Source organism: Melopsittacus undulatus, chromosome 1, assembly GCF_012275295.1.
Source record: "Melopsittacus undulatus isolate bMelUnd1 chromosome 1, bMelUnd1.mat.Z, whole genome shotgun sequence".
NCBI lineage: Eukaryota > Metazoa > Chordata > Aves > Psittaciformes > Psittaculidae > Melopsittacus > Melopsittacus undulatus.
In genome coordinates, this window is record NC_047527.1 from 99,846,240 (window position 1) to 99,862,095 (window position 15,856).

Consider the following 15,856-nt stretch of genomic DNA (forward strand, 5'->3'; position numbering starts at 1 on the left):
CCCCTCTGTCCCCTTCCAGCTGTTATCCATAGAGCAGCGTGATGCTTCCAGCTCCCCCTGCTCCCTCCCCCTGTAAAGTGGTGCTGGGAAGGGAGCAGAGGGATGAAGAGGGGCTGGGATGGAGCTGGCAGGGAGCCCTCAGCCAGCATAAAATACTAAGAATGTAAAATCTGAGCAACAGGAGCTGCTTTGGGCTGTTGAATTTGCCATGAACATAATGGGGGGAGGTTTTTGCTGCTGCTGCTGTGTATCACTGTAGCTGCACGGACAGACTGGGTTTGCAGCTGAGTTGCCTTTCTGCTTCACTTCTGTTTGAACAGAAAGGAGAAGAAACTCCAAATGAGAAGGAAGCATTTCTTTATCCCATGGCCGCACCTCCACTTCCTGCCTTCCCTCTCCTGCTCCAAGGAGCTCTCTTTCTGCTATTATTAGCCCTAACCCCTGAGACGATTTGGATAACTTAATTTTCCCCTAAGCATTCCTCTTGGCTCCTGGAAGCACTGCTGCGGTCTCATTTTTTCTGGTCTTTCTTTGGGTGCTTTTAAGGAAACAATATAAAGGAAAGGGAAGGGGATCCTGGTGAACAATGAGTCTGCAGCGTCACACTCGGAGCAGCTCTCCCGTCTTGGGACGCTTCCCCGGTGGACGTCTCCACGTCAGCGTCTCCAGGCTGGTGCAGCGGGAAGAGCTGGGTTTGAAGGGGCGGGAGGGAGGAGAAGCGCTGCAGCAGGGACGGGACGCTGCCTGCGGCTGTGAGCACCGCGGCGGGGAAGGATGGGACGCTGTTGGAAGGGACTGAGCCCGGCATTCTCCGTACGTTACCTTCTGGTTTGCTTTGTTTTGATGCTTCCCCCCCAGTTTACTTTGGTATTTTGCCGATGGTTTTCCTTGGCTGCTTCCTGGCGCCTTGCAGACCCCCACCCTCTGCTTTGACCCACCTCTGCTCCTGCTCTCCTCTGCTCTTCATTCTCTGTCCTTTCCCCATCACTTGGGTGGGGAGCGTGTTTACCGTGACACTACAGTGTTCTTGTATTGCCTTTCCTGCCGGTGGTAAGAGACATAACATCCCTATTTGGCATCAATTTGTGCACACTTTGTCGGCATAAATCATCCCCTGTCACACAGGGCAGTGCAAATCCTGTGAGTTTGGGATTAAACCACTGATGGTTTAATTTTTTCCTGGTGGAAAACCCTATGAGCTCTTGGACCTTCTGGCCAGTCCCCCTCCTGAACCTCTTCCCCACCTCAGGCCACCAGAGGTGGGGAAAGGAAGACACTTTGGGATCTGGTTTTCCTGCTCATCCTTCTCTTGGTCCCTTGGGTTACATTTCTGACGCTTGTGCTTGCACTGCAAATCTTGGGGTCTGCAGCCTGCTTGCTCTTGGAGCATCAGATTAGGTGGTATGTGCTTGTCCTTTGAAGACCAGGCACAGGCACCTGCAGGAGCTCACCCCAGCAGAAGATGCAGTTTTGCAGCTGGTGTCTCTAACCCATGGACAAAAGGTCCATTGATAAGTTTATGTTGTGTGTAAGGTGCTTTTGTATTGTTTTCTCAATACTATCCAAGGATCTCAGCATACTTTTCATCCTCACATCTCAAACTACCTCACAAAGGAATTCTCTCCTGCACAGCTGGAGAAACTGAGGCATGAGGAGGGCAGTGGCTCAGCAGCATCACCACCAGTGGGAGCTGAACCTGCTCCTTGGTGGACTCCTTCTTTTTGGCCACCAGCCCTTCCTTGAGAGAAAACTCTTCTGTTGGCTACCTAAAGCACAGGATGCTTCTCTGGAGTGGGATATCCTCCAGCTTGCATCCCACATCAACACCTCTAGGTCCTTAAGGCCTTTTGACAAGGGCATATAGGGATAGGACAAGGGGGAATGGCTTTATTTCCCTTATGACAGAGGAGAGATTGAGATTGGATTTGAGAAAGAAGTTCTCCCCTGTGAGGGTGGCGAGGCCCTGGCACAGGTTGCCCAGGGAACCTGTGGCTGCCCCACCCCTGGCAGTGTTCAAGGCCAGGTTGGATGGGGCTTGGAGCAACCTGGTTTAGTGGAAGGTGTCCCTGCCCATGGCAGGGGGTTGGAACTGGATGAGCTTTAAGGTCCCTTCCAACCCAAACCAGTCTATGATTCTATGAATCTCATGTAGAGATGCTATTGCATTTCCATAGCTTTTTTTTGGGTTAGTCCTCAATAAAACCCTAAGATCTTTGTTGTGATTTATGGTGATCCTTAGCTACATCCCCCCTGCCTCTAGATTGCAGGCTTGATTGCAACCACAGTTTGTCCACAGGGATCCCCTGAGAGCAGGCTGGAAGGGCCTCTTGAGCCATCCTGGTCCATACTGTGCTCCATTTGTGGCAGGAGGGCTTTTCTCTCTCTCATATGGTGGGAGCTCCATCTCCTCCTATACCAAAATGCCCTTCCCATCTGTACCAAGCACAGAAGCTTGGCTTATAAATTCATTTAAGCAGTGCTTAATGGGAGAGGGCTGTGTCCTCTCCTGGCAGGGAGTGAGCAAACATCCCCCTATCTCAGACAGAGGGAAACAGAGTCTCTTGAGTCATAGGCGGCCGCAGGCAGCTGCTTCTTTCACCCAGGTTACCTTGCAATGCCACAGGAGGGCAATCCGTCCTCTGCACAAAGTCTCCTTAGAAAGTCAGAGGAAGGAAATCCAGCTTAATCCCGCTCCAGTGAGTCAGGGGCAGGTGGGAACTGGAGGAAGGGGCATGTCGCTGGTGGGGAATCTGCCTCGTACTCTCCTGCAGGCTGTGAGAGCTGTATCTGAGACAATCCTTGGGTGCTGTCCAAGACCGAAATACCAGGAGAGTTTTTTCGGTGTGTGTAATAAGGAAACCCCTCCTTCCTCAGCAATGCACTGTGGAGGTGGACCACAGCACACAGCATGCACAGTATTCCGGCAGGTCCCAGTGCTGTGGAGGACTCTCCTCACCCGTAACTTACAGCTATTTTGGAGCTCTTCCACCAAGGTTCATCCAACAAGCCCAAGGGTCATTTCTAAGGCTGGAAAGCTCCCTTTGACCTGCTGTGTTTCTTGGAGATCTTGGTGACCGGTCCCGTAAATCACAATGGTTTCTGCTCCTTGCTGCCAGGAAAAGAGAAAATAAAGAAGTTTGTGTGGGTTGCTGCACTCCAGCAGTGCGACACAGGGCTGTAGCAGTAGAGGACAGGGAACACAGGCAGAAAAGGAGGAGCCCTGTCCCATGCTGTGGCAGGGAGGTTGGGACTAGGTGATTTTAAGGTCCTTTCCAACTGTAACTATTCTATGATTCTATAAAATAACTAAGGCATATGGTGTAAATTGCTATTTAACTTCTAACTTTGCTCTGTTGATTGTTGTCCAATTGGACCACCGAGAGCTCTGGTCCTCGCCTGCAGAGCTGCTCCCCAGCCAATTTCCACTGTCCTGTGTCTTTTTCCCCATAGAGGCCATCATTCCATTCTGCCTTTACTCTGAACTTCACCTGGGTCCCACCAGCCCCTTTCTCCAGCCTGCTGAGGTCCCCCAACACAGCAGCACTGCGCCTCCTACCCATCCACTGCCCCCCTCAGCTGGGACTAGCCCCAGACTTGGTCCCATCACCCTGATCCCTAGTGATATCCAACAGCCTTGGCCCCATTCACCATCCCTCGGGGATGCCACCATCAGTGGCCTCTGCTGCGAGGGGAACCAACAGTGCTAGGGATGGCAGGGTGTCTCTGTGGGGGCCAGGATTGTGTTGGGAGCATGAGGCCCTAATTTCTGGGTGAATTTACACACCATTTCAACAAAGACAAGACGCATTTCAACATAGCAAGAACTGAGGGATCTCAGCATTTCCCAAGGCTGCGTTTCTGCTTTGCTTTGTTATTGCTGACCCCTTTTAATACCCTCTTAAACGTGTTTGGCAAAGAGCTTTACAAGCATCTCCTTTATGCAAAGTGCCTTTTGAACACAAGGTAGAGGCCAGCAAGGCAGCAAAACACAACGGCACGTGCAAACCCACCAGCAGGCTGCTGGCGGGATGTAAATGGACAAAATCACAGGAAAACGGGCCAGAAACGCAGTGATGCTTCAGCCCAGTGGCTTGGCCACAGTGGGGACCAGGCCGTGTTCCTGGGCTGTTTTCCTATGACTTTGTCCATTGATGCTGAAGCTGGTGATGATGCTTCAGCCCAGCACTGAGTATCTTTGGGTGTTTCAATCTCTTGTCCATGGGACCTCCCGGACCAATGCACAGTTAATCCATGACCCCAGATGATATTCGTGACCTGTTTCAGCCTGGAGAACGCCCTGCCATGCGTGCGGAAGCCTCTGCTTCGGAAACCTGACACTGGTTCAAATGTGAGCCTGAGCCAAATCCCTCCAGGCACGTTTTTATCATCCCTTTTTCTTCCTGCCAGGGACAATGGTATTTATTGCTCAGTGCTCTGCCCAGCCCTTTCCTCTGCACTCCCAGGCAGAAATAGTTAACCAGGTTCACTAAGAAATGAATGTCCTCGTTTCCTTTCCAGGGCAGGCAGCTCCGCGCTGCCTCCCCCCTGCCCGTCTCTCTGCTCAGCGCCCTGGGGAGGAGCTGCTATCTAGTGACATGATGCAAGAGCAGGCGATGTCTCCATGTCTGGCTCACTGTGGCAGTGTTTTGGTGACCCGGTGGCCTGTGCAAGCACTGCCAGGTCCCCTGGGGCTTTCTGCAGCAGGAGAGGAGCCCTTTGCTCTCCTCTTGTGATCAGTGGGACAGGAGCACCTCGTGGCTCCAGGGAAGATGTGAACCAGCCGTGGGTCTGGAGAGTTTCAAGTCAAAACAGATGAAGCTAATGACAAGAAAGCATTGTGGGAGAAGAGGGGAGGAGGGAGAGAAAGCATGATGCCAGGGGCATTGCAAAACAATCCCTTCTGTGGAAACAACCTCATTTGATAGCACGGCTTCTCCATTGTGGTTGGGTACCCCAGGGAAAGGGAGACCACTGCGGACAGGACCCTGTGCTGACTCCAGCACCCAGGCTCCACAGGCTGCATATGGGACACACTGGGCTGGTTTTGGTTGCCCACATGTTTAGTGTCATCCGAGATGCCACAAGCCATTATTTTTGCTGGGGCTGTGGGAAGGCTGCTGGCTCACAGGATGCTCCAGCTGCCAGAGAAGGGTTATACAGTGGTTGGGAGAAGCTGCTCGATGCCCATGTAGCCACTTCTCTAAAGGCACCCAGAGGAAGGCTGCCTTTCAATGGGGCTCTGTTGCATGCTTAGTGAGGCTTTGCAGGAGGTAGTCGTGCTCGGGCTGCAAACTCCCTGGACAAAGCATTCTTCATACTGCGGGGCCAGGGGGAGATGGACAAGAACAGCCATAGCTTCAGCTCCTGGTTGAGTGGACCTAGAGGTTTACACAGGATGTACATGGTGTTTGGTGGACCATGAGACATCCCATCCCAGTTGGGGCATGGAGACTGGGGCATCATCCCCAGGGTGGTGAGATGGATTTCATGGACTGGGATTTTGGGAGAGGGGAAGGACTGCTGTGCCTTCTCCTTTGGTGCCAGCCTTGGAGATGGCCCATGATTAATGCCAGTCATGCTGCAGTGCTGCTGATCTCTTCAGCAGCTGGGACCCACAGCAAAGAGACCAGAGCTGGGGCTGGTCCCTGCACAAGGGCTGCTCCAGACCTCTCTCTTCTCAGATGTCTGGGTTGCTTTAGGGTTTGACTGAAGCTGTTTCTCCCTAGAGATCAGAGAAAGCCCGGTGGCAAATGCAGGAGGTTCTGAGTCTCCTTCAGTCCTCAAGGTCTGCATGAGCTGTGGGGGTCTATGGGGCACTCGTGAAGCTGGTTTGCAATATCGTCTTACTGCGAGCTGTTAGAGAAGGGAGGGATGCCCTGGGAAACAGGAGGAGATGGATGCAGCCAGGCCAGAAGAGTAGCAGGGAAAAGCAGGAAGCTTTCTGCAGGAAATACTGTGTCTAATGGCAAACGCAGGCGAGGTTTTGCGTGCTGGACAGGACGCATGTGGGTGTGGGGTTCATTTACTGAGTGCTCTATGAGCGGAGCTCACCTTGGATCCCAAGGTGGGAGGATGAGGAGGAAGCTCTGCTGTGCAATGGGGGGTGCATACACTGCATACCTCTTTCTCCCAGAGCCTCCTGGGCAGCCCATGGCATGTTTTTAACTACTCCATAGTATCCTAATAGTTCTAGTAAGTGTAAACTCTGATGCGGGATTTATAGGGAGTGTTTTTACAGTGTTTATGTTGGCAGGCTGTAGTTTAGGGTACGGGTTGAAATATTCACTGAAACCTCTTATCACCAGAGCTTAAAAGCAACAGAGCGCTGATGAAAGTCCTGAAGTGGTTGGAGAAGGGATGATTTAGGGTTCAGCCTGCACAGAAGCTGCGCAAAATGCCTGGCTCCTGCCTGGCTCAGCCTGCAGTCCCCATGGGGAAGGAGAGACGATTTCACCCATCAGCATGGCACGGATCCATCCAGGTTTAGCCCTTATGCCAGTGAAGGCTGGTACTAACAGAGCCAGACTGATACCTGGGGCTCCCATCCATGCTCACGCACAAGTTGGTCAGCAGATGCAAGAGGCACCAGCTTGAGAAACCTCCAAAAGCAATTGCTTAAATGTGCTTTTTTAACCTCAAACCAGCACATCCATGCACTCAGATATGAGGCAAACTGTGTGCTGGTGTTAAAACCGCAGCTGGCTTCTATTCCCATCACTCCTCTCACTATGCCATTGCTAGGATTTCAGTGGCACATCTCATATTTTAGCAAAATCAGTGACTTCAGATCCCATCAACATCTGTGGGATTTGGAGTAATCCGCACTCACAAGTGTCTCACAAAGGACATCCTCCTGCTCCTCCAGTGTTTTCCACTGAAGAGCAGGACTGTCCCTCTCTCATTATACCTGCAGTCAGAGTCTAAGACTATGAAACTTATTCAGATGCCAGCAATGGGTTATCTCGGAGCATAATGAAGCAACTTACCCATCCACTTTACAATCAGTCCCTGACCCCTACGGTTGTGTCCACATTTCCTCCTCCAGCCTCCTCATGGGTGCTAAGGAGAAGTGGGTGAACAGTGGGGTGCAAGCAGCACCTTTTGATGGGACGGATATCTTAAAAAGTAGTTATAAACATAAACTATCAGGGAAGAGTTGCAGGAGGATGCTGTCACATTTTGGACAGGTTGTGCTCTGGCCTCCTGGCTCCTGAGAGCATTTAGTGACATGTAGAGAGGCAGAGAGCAGAGCTGGAAACTGAGCTCTGTCCCAGAGCAGCCCTCAGAGGTCAGGCAGATGTTGAGCTCAGGCTCCCAGGAGGGCTGAACACTCAAATTTAGGTGACTAAATCCCACCCAAGTGCCTTAAAAACAGTCTTGGAGGATATAAAAAGAGATGTTTTAAGGAGAAGCCACCACGCTGCACATGGTCCTGCCTCCACATCGCTCCACAATTGCTCCATATCCCTGCAACACTCTTCCTAGAAACATGCACTGGACTCCCCTTCCAGGCAAAAGGGCACTTTATTCCAGTTGGTTAGGAAAGATCCTGACTTTCTTTAGACATCCTATTTGATGTACTGGTACATCAGCTGGGCACTGGTGAGGCCTCACCTTGAATCCTGTGTTCAGTTCTGGGCCCCTCACTGCAAGAAAGACATTGAAGTGCTGGAGTGGGTCCAGAAAAGGGCAATGAAGCTGGTGAAGGGTCTAGAGCACAAGTATGATGAGGAACAGCTCAGGGACCTGGGGTTGTTCAGTCTGAAGAAGAGCAGGCTCAGGGGGAACCTTATTGCTCTCTACAGCTGCCTGAAAGGAGGATGGAGCAAGGTGCAATTGGTCTCTTCTCCTAAGTGACAAGCAGTAGGACAAGAGGAAATGGCCTCAAGCTGTGTCATGGGAGCTTTAGACTGCATATTAGGAGAAATCTCTCCATAAAGAGGGTGATCAGGTGCTGGAACAGGCTGCTCAGGGAAGTGGTGGAGTCACCATTCCTGGAACTGTTCACAAACTGTGTAGATGTGGCCCTCAGTGACATGGTTTAGTGGTGGTCATTGCAGTCCTAGGATAATAGTTGGACTTCATGATCTTAAAGGTCTTTTCCATCTTGTTGATTCTATGATTTTATGTATTGTACCAGGTATATCCTATTAGGTGTATCCTGCTAGACATATCCTACTAGAAAGGGAGGGAGAGAAAGCCACAGGATTAGAGACATGCCTACATGCCTAGAAAACTGAGCGAATTTGGTTGAAAGTGGTTTAGTGGAGCAGGCAGCCTTCTATTTTAAGAGATTTCTGATCTCTCTCAGTCTGCACTGCACAGATCAAAAAAACCCAAAACACACAAAACACCTTTCCTATCCCCCCCCCCCCCCTTCTGCTGCTGGCAGTAAAACTTTGGCTAGTCTGTGTGAACCTCTATTAACCTGTGGCCTGTGCTAATGTGCTAGTACAGAGACAAGCCTTACAGTAGGAGAGTCCATCCTGCTGTTATTCCTTGTAATGAGAAGCTTCCAAAGCCCAAGCCAAAACAAATATTTGTAGCCAAGGCAGGGGCTGCCTGGAGGGAGCTGCAGTGGGCAGGAACGCTCCTGCCACTGGGTGGGAGGTGACATCATCCAGATTCCTTTGCTGAGGAATGCGGGATTTGCCTCTTCCCTGCCAGTAATTGCTTTTCAAAAACAGGCTGGCCCAGGTATGCATGTTTCACCCTACCTTCCATTGCACAGCAGAGAGCCTGAAAGCTCCCCTGTTCCCCTTCTCTTCCACAGCATTAATGGGGCTGTTGCGTGGACAGGCATGAAAAGAGTATGAAATTGGTCAAATTGCAGGTAAAAGCACCAGAAACTCCATAAGTGGGAGTTGTACAGAATTCTGGACAGAGACTGGAGGAGGCAGGAAGGAGCAATGACTTCTCCTTGAGGCTGGCCAGGATGGGGCTGAGTATGTGTGTGGACTTTGCATCTGCACTGCTCTGTAGTGACCCCATTTCTTGGTCCTATGAAGCCCACTAACCATGTGTTTTTTGAATGCAGGACTTCAGTGTGATGACTAAAGAGTAAGGACTTGATGGTCCTTATTAGTCCATTCCAACTATTATGATTCCATGACTGGTATAGATACACTGATATGCAGAGCATCCTGGTTAGTTTGGTAGGGCTAACCCTTAAAGTTTAATTGCCCCTCCATGCAGCCCTTGGCTTTGCTCTTGGATTGAGTATCCCCTCTCCGGTCCCTTGAGCTTAAGTCTCTCCAACCCTGACTCTTCATTGGCTCAAACTTCAGCAAACACCACTAGAAATTAAAACTGGTTGCTAACGTTCACATGTCATCAGCACTTCCACCAGCATCAGTGATGGTAAAGGGGTCAGTTCCTGTGGGATGAGGACTGCTGCCGTCATTTCAATAGGTGGAACTAGGTGTAGTTCAGCTGCCCCCATTATGAGTCCAACAGGGTGATTTAGTGGTTGGAAAGGCACGGAGGTTTTTGCTCTCAGTGCCTGAAAGAGGATGGCTGGCAGGAAACAAAAGCACCGTTCTCCAAGGCAGGGGTGGCTTTGCTCCTGCACTAATTCTTTAATTTTCCACCAGATTGTGGAAATTCTTGGCTATTCCAACTGGACAATTAAATCAAGAGCAGAAAAGAAGAGCTCCGGCCAAAGGAGAAAACCCACTTGGTCAGCTGAAATTTTGCAACATGGGATGGAGTGAGGGCCTTCGAATGGACAGCAGCAAATCAAAGGCTGTCTGGGGTCTGGATGTGAGGTCCTAAAAGTGGTGAGATGTGATATTAGGTGAGCTAGGAGAAGGCCTAATCATTTTTGGAGCAAGCAGCACAGGTAAAAGCAGTGGGGATGGATGCAAAGCAGAGCCTGGCATTATAGCATAGCGATGCAATGATGTTTTTTTGAGGATATAGGTGGAAGAGACACATCTAAGCATCAGGCAATGATGTAGTTGGTTGGAGTCAAGTCCCACATGGGACAGGGCAGCAGTGCGACGGGAGACACCCTCTGTGAAACCTCCTGGGCTTGGTTTGGGTATTATCTTCTACCAGGCAAATCCCTTCCCTTGTCATGTCTCAGACATCCTCCATCACAGGGATGTGTCTGGTGGTAGTGATCAGGGCTCATGGTTTGCAGAACTCTTACTGCTTGACAAAAGGCAAAAACATATCACCCTTGTGCTGTTGCCGTTGGGAGAAGTGGAAATTGGGTTGCCCTGCTCATTTCTGTATGGAGTCAGCCTAGAAACAGCAAAGAGTTGGCTGAGCAGCACTGATGTGGGCTCCAGAGGGTTGAGGTGAAGGCTCCCAGGCTTTGAGCTCAGTATGGGCCCAAAAAGCAGCCAGGGAAAGAAGATGATGGATGAAGATATGCTTTCAGATTATGCAAGGGAGCTCACAGGCTCCATATTAATCATGGTTTAGTGAGCTGTGTACCACAGGTCAGCTGTGGTACTCTGCTCCCCTGGCTCCAGGTCCTTATGGCTGCACACATGGCCCATAGGGCTCTACCTTGTCTTGTCTCTGTGCAGACCAATCCATCTTAAAGCAACACTGCAGATTGTTATTTGGGGTTTTGATTCATGTTCCTTAAATTGTTGCCTCTTGATCTTTCTCAGATGGTGTTGTGGTTTCTTATTTATTTCTGTCTGGAGGCTAAAGGGAGGATGACTTGGAGAGGAAGGGAAGGAAAGAACTGGAAATGGAAAGAGTGAATTTTCAAGAAGAGCCTCCCACAACTTCATCTTCTTTCCCCAGCTTCTGGTAATGGCCAAGTCACTGCAGCTATTCACTCCAGAAGATTTCCAGGGGGTTTCCTGGAATACTGAAACATGGTGGACTGGGTGCCCAGCCAGTGACCATCACCAGAGCCACAGCAAAGGGGATGAACCTGAGTGAGCCAGCAGCAAACCTAGGTGTGTCCTGATAGCTACCTGTAGGTCAGAGACTCTGACTTGGCATTTCCAAGGGCTATTTATTCCAAAGAGAAGGAGGAACAGGGCTTTTTTTCTTTTGCACACTCATTCCATGGCATTTTCCATACTTTTTGCATCTTTAAATTTAGCAATGTTACCATTAGCAGAGGAAGCTAAACTGGCTTGGGGCTGGCAGAGAGTATGGAAGAAAAGAAATGTGAGCAGAAGACTGGGAGACTAAAACAGGGCTTGTTGCACGTCGTGGGGGGATTTTAGTATTGTTACAGATTAAACTGTGACTGTAGCATTCTCTATGTCCCAACTCTAGCCTCACAGTGGAGCTTCATGCATTCCTGCATGGAAACCAGACAGGTCCTTTGTATGGGGATGTCTGACCCCTACACAAGCCCTAGTGATGCCAGGGGTACCCGCTCTGACAGCGAGAGCCCACTGCATCCCAGTCGGTGGTGCAGGGTTTGGTGTGAGCCAGGCAGCATGGCCCTGAACCACTCACTTCTCTAGCAAAACCTGCACCCATGCACCCATGTGCCTGGTGCTCTCTTGGGAAGATATCTGCCTTCAGGACCAGTCTGTTGTATCAGCAAAGAGAAAAAACCTTATGTGGCTGCTTGCTTGTCTTGGTTGTGGATCAGCCCCAAGCACTGGGGCATCGTTGGCTCAGACCCGTGGCCCTGCACCTCCATGAACTACAGAGAATCGCCTGTGTAACAGGCATGGAAGGGCTGTTCACCTCCTCCTCCTGCATCCCCCTTCCTTCCCCTTCCGCCTCAACATGCTCATTCATGAAAAAATATCTGTTGGATGGACATGGGGAGAGGAATTAGTGTTGGCGCGTTGTTCCCTGTGTATTGGCCAAGGGAGGTTGTAGGCTCAGAGGGTTTTTATCTTTGTTTTCACAGCTGGATTTGATATTACCCTTTCATCTCTCTAGCTTTTAATTGCTGCTCACTCCCCGGAGCAGCCCATTGCAAAGCATTTTGGAGCATAACCTGCTGCTGGCTTCCTGCAGGACAGCTTCCCTGTGCCTGTCCACCTTGAGACCGACAATCTGCACAGTCCTGTGTGTTCATCAAGGGTCAAGAATGTAAGAGATTGTGCTCCCCTACAGCAGTGACCACACAGTGGGTCCTGTGGCTGGGATGGCAGTGCTGCAGGGGGGAAGGTGCCATCTCATGGTGGTCCTCTCAGAGCACCTGGCTGCAGCCCACATCTCATGGCTCCTTCCCCCTGACATCACATGGGGTGAAGGCAGCTGGGTAGCAGGGACCAGCTTGATCTGTCCTTTGGTAGGAGGGGGTAGGCAACAAGGCTGGGGGGTCTCTGACTTAGTCCTGTGCATGAGGTATGATGGGACTATGCCAAACCCTCAGGCTCATGGTCCCAACCTAGAGACATCATGGGTTGAGGGGTGCTGTAGGGACTGGTGGTGTACAGATTGGTGATGGTGTAGGGTTTTGTCACATTGGTGTAGAGTTAGCATATGGTGTAATACTCATGTAGGGCTTGGTGGTGCTGGTATTTGGTTTGGTGGTGCTGAGGTACAGTCTGGCAGTGTTTGCATAGGATTTGGTGGTGCTGCTGTAGGGTTTGGTGGTGCTGGTGTAGGTTTTGGACAGTTGCGTGCCCATCACAGCAGACAGGCAGGTGTGTGCTCATGCCCAGTGTGGTGGAGGGGATGGAGAAGGTGCTGCCAGCACCACGCTACATGCCCAAGGGCTTGGTTCTCTTGGTTGCTGCCGATCTCAGAGTCAACCTTTGTTCTGAGCATCAGCATGGCCCAGGGCCAGATGGGACTGGCTCTGTTCCCACATGGATACCAGCCTGAGGGCATCTACTCCCCCTAGTCTACCTGTAGAGCCGAAGGTGGGATACTGATTCAGTTCCTCCAGTCCTGTGAGCTCTGGGGACAAAACAACACGTGGTGTCCCTCCTTGGCACGGGGGACCCAGTGGTGTCCAGATATGAGGCACAAGCTGCTGACCTCTCCAGTGTCAGCGGGTGGAGGCCCACCTATGTAAACACGTCCAGGAAGGCTCCCGTCCCTTTCCCGCTCCACGCTCGCCTTCGGATCAGACCAGCCAGCCTCCGCTGATGCTCCCATCCCCAGGGCTCCCAGGGAAGGTACTGTACTGCTCACTCGATACCGGGCACTCCTCCGGGCATTTCTCACTCATCCTCCTCTCTTCTGCATGTAAAAGTGACTGTGTAATTATTTCTGGGTGTAATTGCCTAAGTGGTTATCTAAATGTTTACTGGTGATACTGGTGTAGTGAAGTATCTTGGTGAGCAGAGTGCAAACCTGCCCTGGTCATGCTGGGAACCCGGCCAGAAGGGTAGGAAAGCACTTGTAGTAATAATGTTTCCTTTTTTTCTTTACTTTCTGCTTTGTCTGTTATCGAAGAACAGTTGGCAAGAGTGTGTCCAGCACATTTGTTTCCTTATTTATCGTGTTTGAGTCTCTCTCTCTTCCCAGTTAACTATGTTTAGATCTTATTAGTAATGGAAAACTGGGCCATAAAGTCATATCCAAGTGTCTCGTATTTTTGCTTTGGTGTTTGCTTTCTTCTCTTCAATATCTCTCTTTGGGAGATGCTAGATTTTTTTATCATGAGGGGCAGGCTGGTGTCCAGGTAGCCAGGGCTGAGCTCAGGAGGATGTTTTAGGGATGTGGGGTGGCAGTTCTGCAGCACAGAGATTATTTGGGAGAGAGTGGGATGGGTTTATGCAGTGGAGGGAAGGGTTTGGCATCCATCCGCATCCTCCATTTGCATAACACTTGGATCACGGAGTAGTCTCACTGTTACGGCTCTATCTGACCTGGCAAGTCAGAGGCTCCTCCAAAACCAAGAGATCGAGAAACAGGTGCCCCGGCAGTGAGTGCTGGGATCTGCAGAGAGGTTTGGTGTCTTAGACATTCTGGTTCAGATAAGGTCTTACAAGTCTTTCTCACTGAGCTTCACCGCAGTCCTGCAAGCAGGCCACTTGCTGAGGTGCTGGATGATGGATTTAGGAGACGAGCATTATGTTCTTGGTTGAGCAGGATGCAGAGCAGGAGGACCTTAAATCTGCTCACAAGCATAGCAAATCCTCCAGATCACCCACACATAGTCTTAAACCACACTTTGTTTAAAGCAGTAAGGCATGCATTCTACCCCAAGAACAGTGTAGGGCAGGTCATGGTGTACAGCCAAGAGTGTAGGACGGAGCATCCTGAGAATCAGGTAAAGCATGGACCTGATTTAGATACCTGGGCTGCATCTTGTGGGTCCTGTTCCTGCACCAATTTGTGGGGCACTTGTTCACTGCAATCTCCTGTCCTTGTTAGAGTTGAGACACGAATTCTCTTAACCTCCACTTTTGTTGGTGAATTACACATATTTTTGTGGTGGTAAAGAAATTAAGATAACTTTGGACTCAGTTCTCATACTGGGCTTCTCCTGCACTCAAGGATGAAAGAAATCTCCACTAAATCCCCAGTCCAGAGCTTTCTCCCCTATCACGCTGTTGTTTGGGAAGGTGGATGTCAGCCCAGGATCAAGGCTGAACCTACAGAGCTGAGTCTTTGGCAAATGGGGCCATAGTTCATTGTGGGTTGCACTCTCTTTTACTACTAGGGACAAAAGCGCCCTTCAGCCAGAGCCAATGGCACTGGCAGGATCTCCCTGAGTTGCTCCAACCCATATAAACCTGGTTTAAATCCTAGTGGGAGCGTCCACCCTGAGAGTTATGTGTAATGGAGCTGGTTGAACATCACCACTCTGGCCAGGTGTGCACAATTTGTCCCACCTGTTGCAGTGGCTGTCCCCATGTCTTTAATGAGGCATGTGATGACAGAGATGATGCTATCCTTTTCCTCCCTGAAAGTGCTGCAAAGAAAGTAAAATAAAGGAAACTCTCAGAGTCAGCAGCTTGTTTGTGCGGTTGTGAAATGTTTTCCACAAGAAAAACCAAAACTGTCTATATTTACAGGTACTTGCGAGAGGGCTTTGGTGAGGAAACCTGAAGGAGGTGCTGAGCACGTCCTGCTTTCTTTGTGTGGATGCACAGAGGACACAACTGCTCTACCTTTGCTTTGGGGGGCTGCTGTCTGTACCCTCAAGCTGTGTCTAACATGTTTATTCCTATGCTCCCATCCCCTTCCTCTCACTGACACTATGAATATGGTTTTCACACAGCTGAAAAAGAAGGGAAAACGTTCCTCCCGGCTGTCCAGAGCGAGCCAGGGACCTCACCCAGCAGCTCTTGAATGGAGCCCAGAAGCTGTGGCTGAGCTCCCAACCTCTCTTCCCACTCCCCTCTCTCCTGCCTCCTTTTCCTGGGGCTCTTCCAAAGCTCCCTCCTAATACACCATCTCTGTCCATCCACAGGTGTTAGGGAGAAAGGAAAAAAAAGAATAAGCCCCACACCTTTCTGGACCAGCCAAAAATGTGTCTGTTTGACTTTTTTCCAATTGTTCCCGCATCTTTCCCATGTACCCTGACCTTTTTCCTCTGCCCCTGCCCCCATTAATGCACCGCTGGTCAGTGAACTGCAGATGGAGGAGTGGCCGTAGGGGCAACAGGAGGTGATGTGCCGTGAACTTTTGCATGTCCGTTTTCGCCATCAGAGGATGGATTTCCTCTGATTTTCATTGGGTTTTATAGTTAGTACAAGTTCAAGAAGGTCTACAACAAGTCAAGCCTGGCTTGGCTTCACAGGGTTGTGCTGCAGCCAGCCATGGCTGGCAACGAGGGCTGGAAAGTTTATTGCTTCCTGTTATGGGAGCTTGGGATGCTGCGATGGGTCTGCAGGGGAGACATGGGTAGCACTAACACCAGGGACAACCCCAGTGGGTGCGGTTGGAGGTGGCCTTTTATTCCCATTGCTTCTCCAGCTACTTCAGGAAAGGGAAGCAAATAGAGAAGGGAATAATT

At 50.5% G+C, this 15,856-nt stretch overlaps 1 protein-coding gene across 1 annotated transcript in view; it reads left to right on the forward strand.

Annotated features, from left to right (window-relative positions):
• The first annotated feature begins 717 nt into the window (after positions 1-717).
• Positions 718-15,856, forward strand: part of GJC2 (gap junction protein gamma 2) — a 30,683-nt gene continuing 15,544 nt past the window's right edge. The window contains exon 1 of the mRNA XM_031049830.2: positions 718-813. The gene's annotated coding sequence lies outside the window, so the exon portion shown is untranslated. The remainder of the gene's footprint in view (positions 814-15,856) is intronic.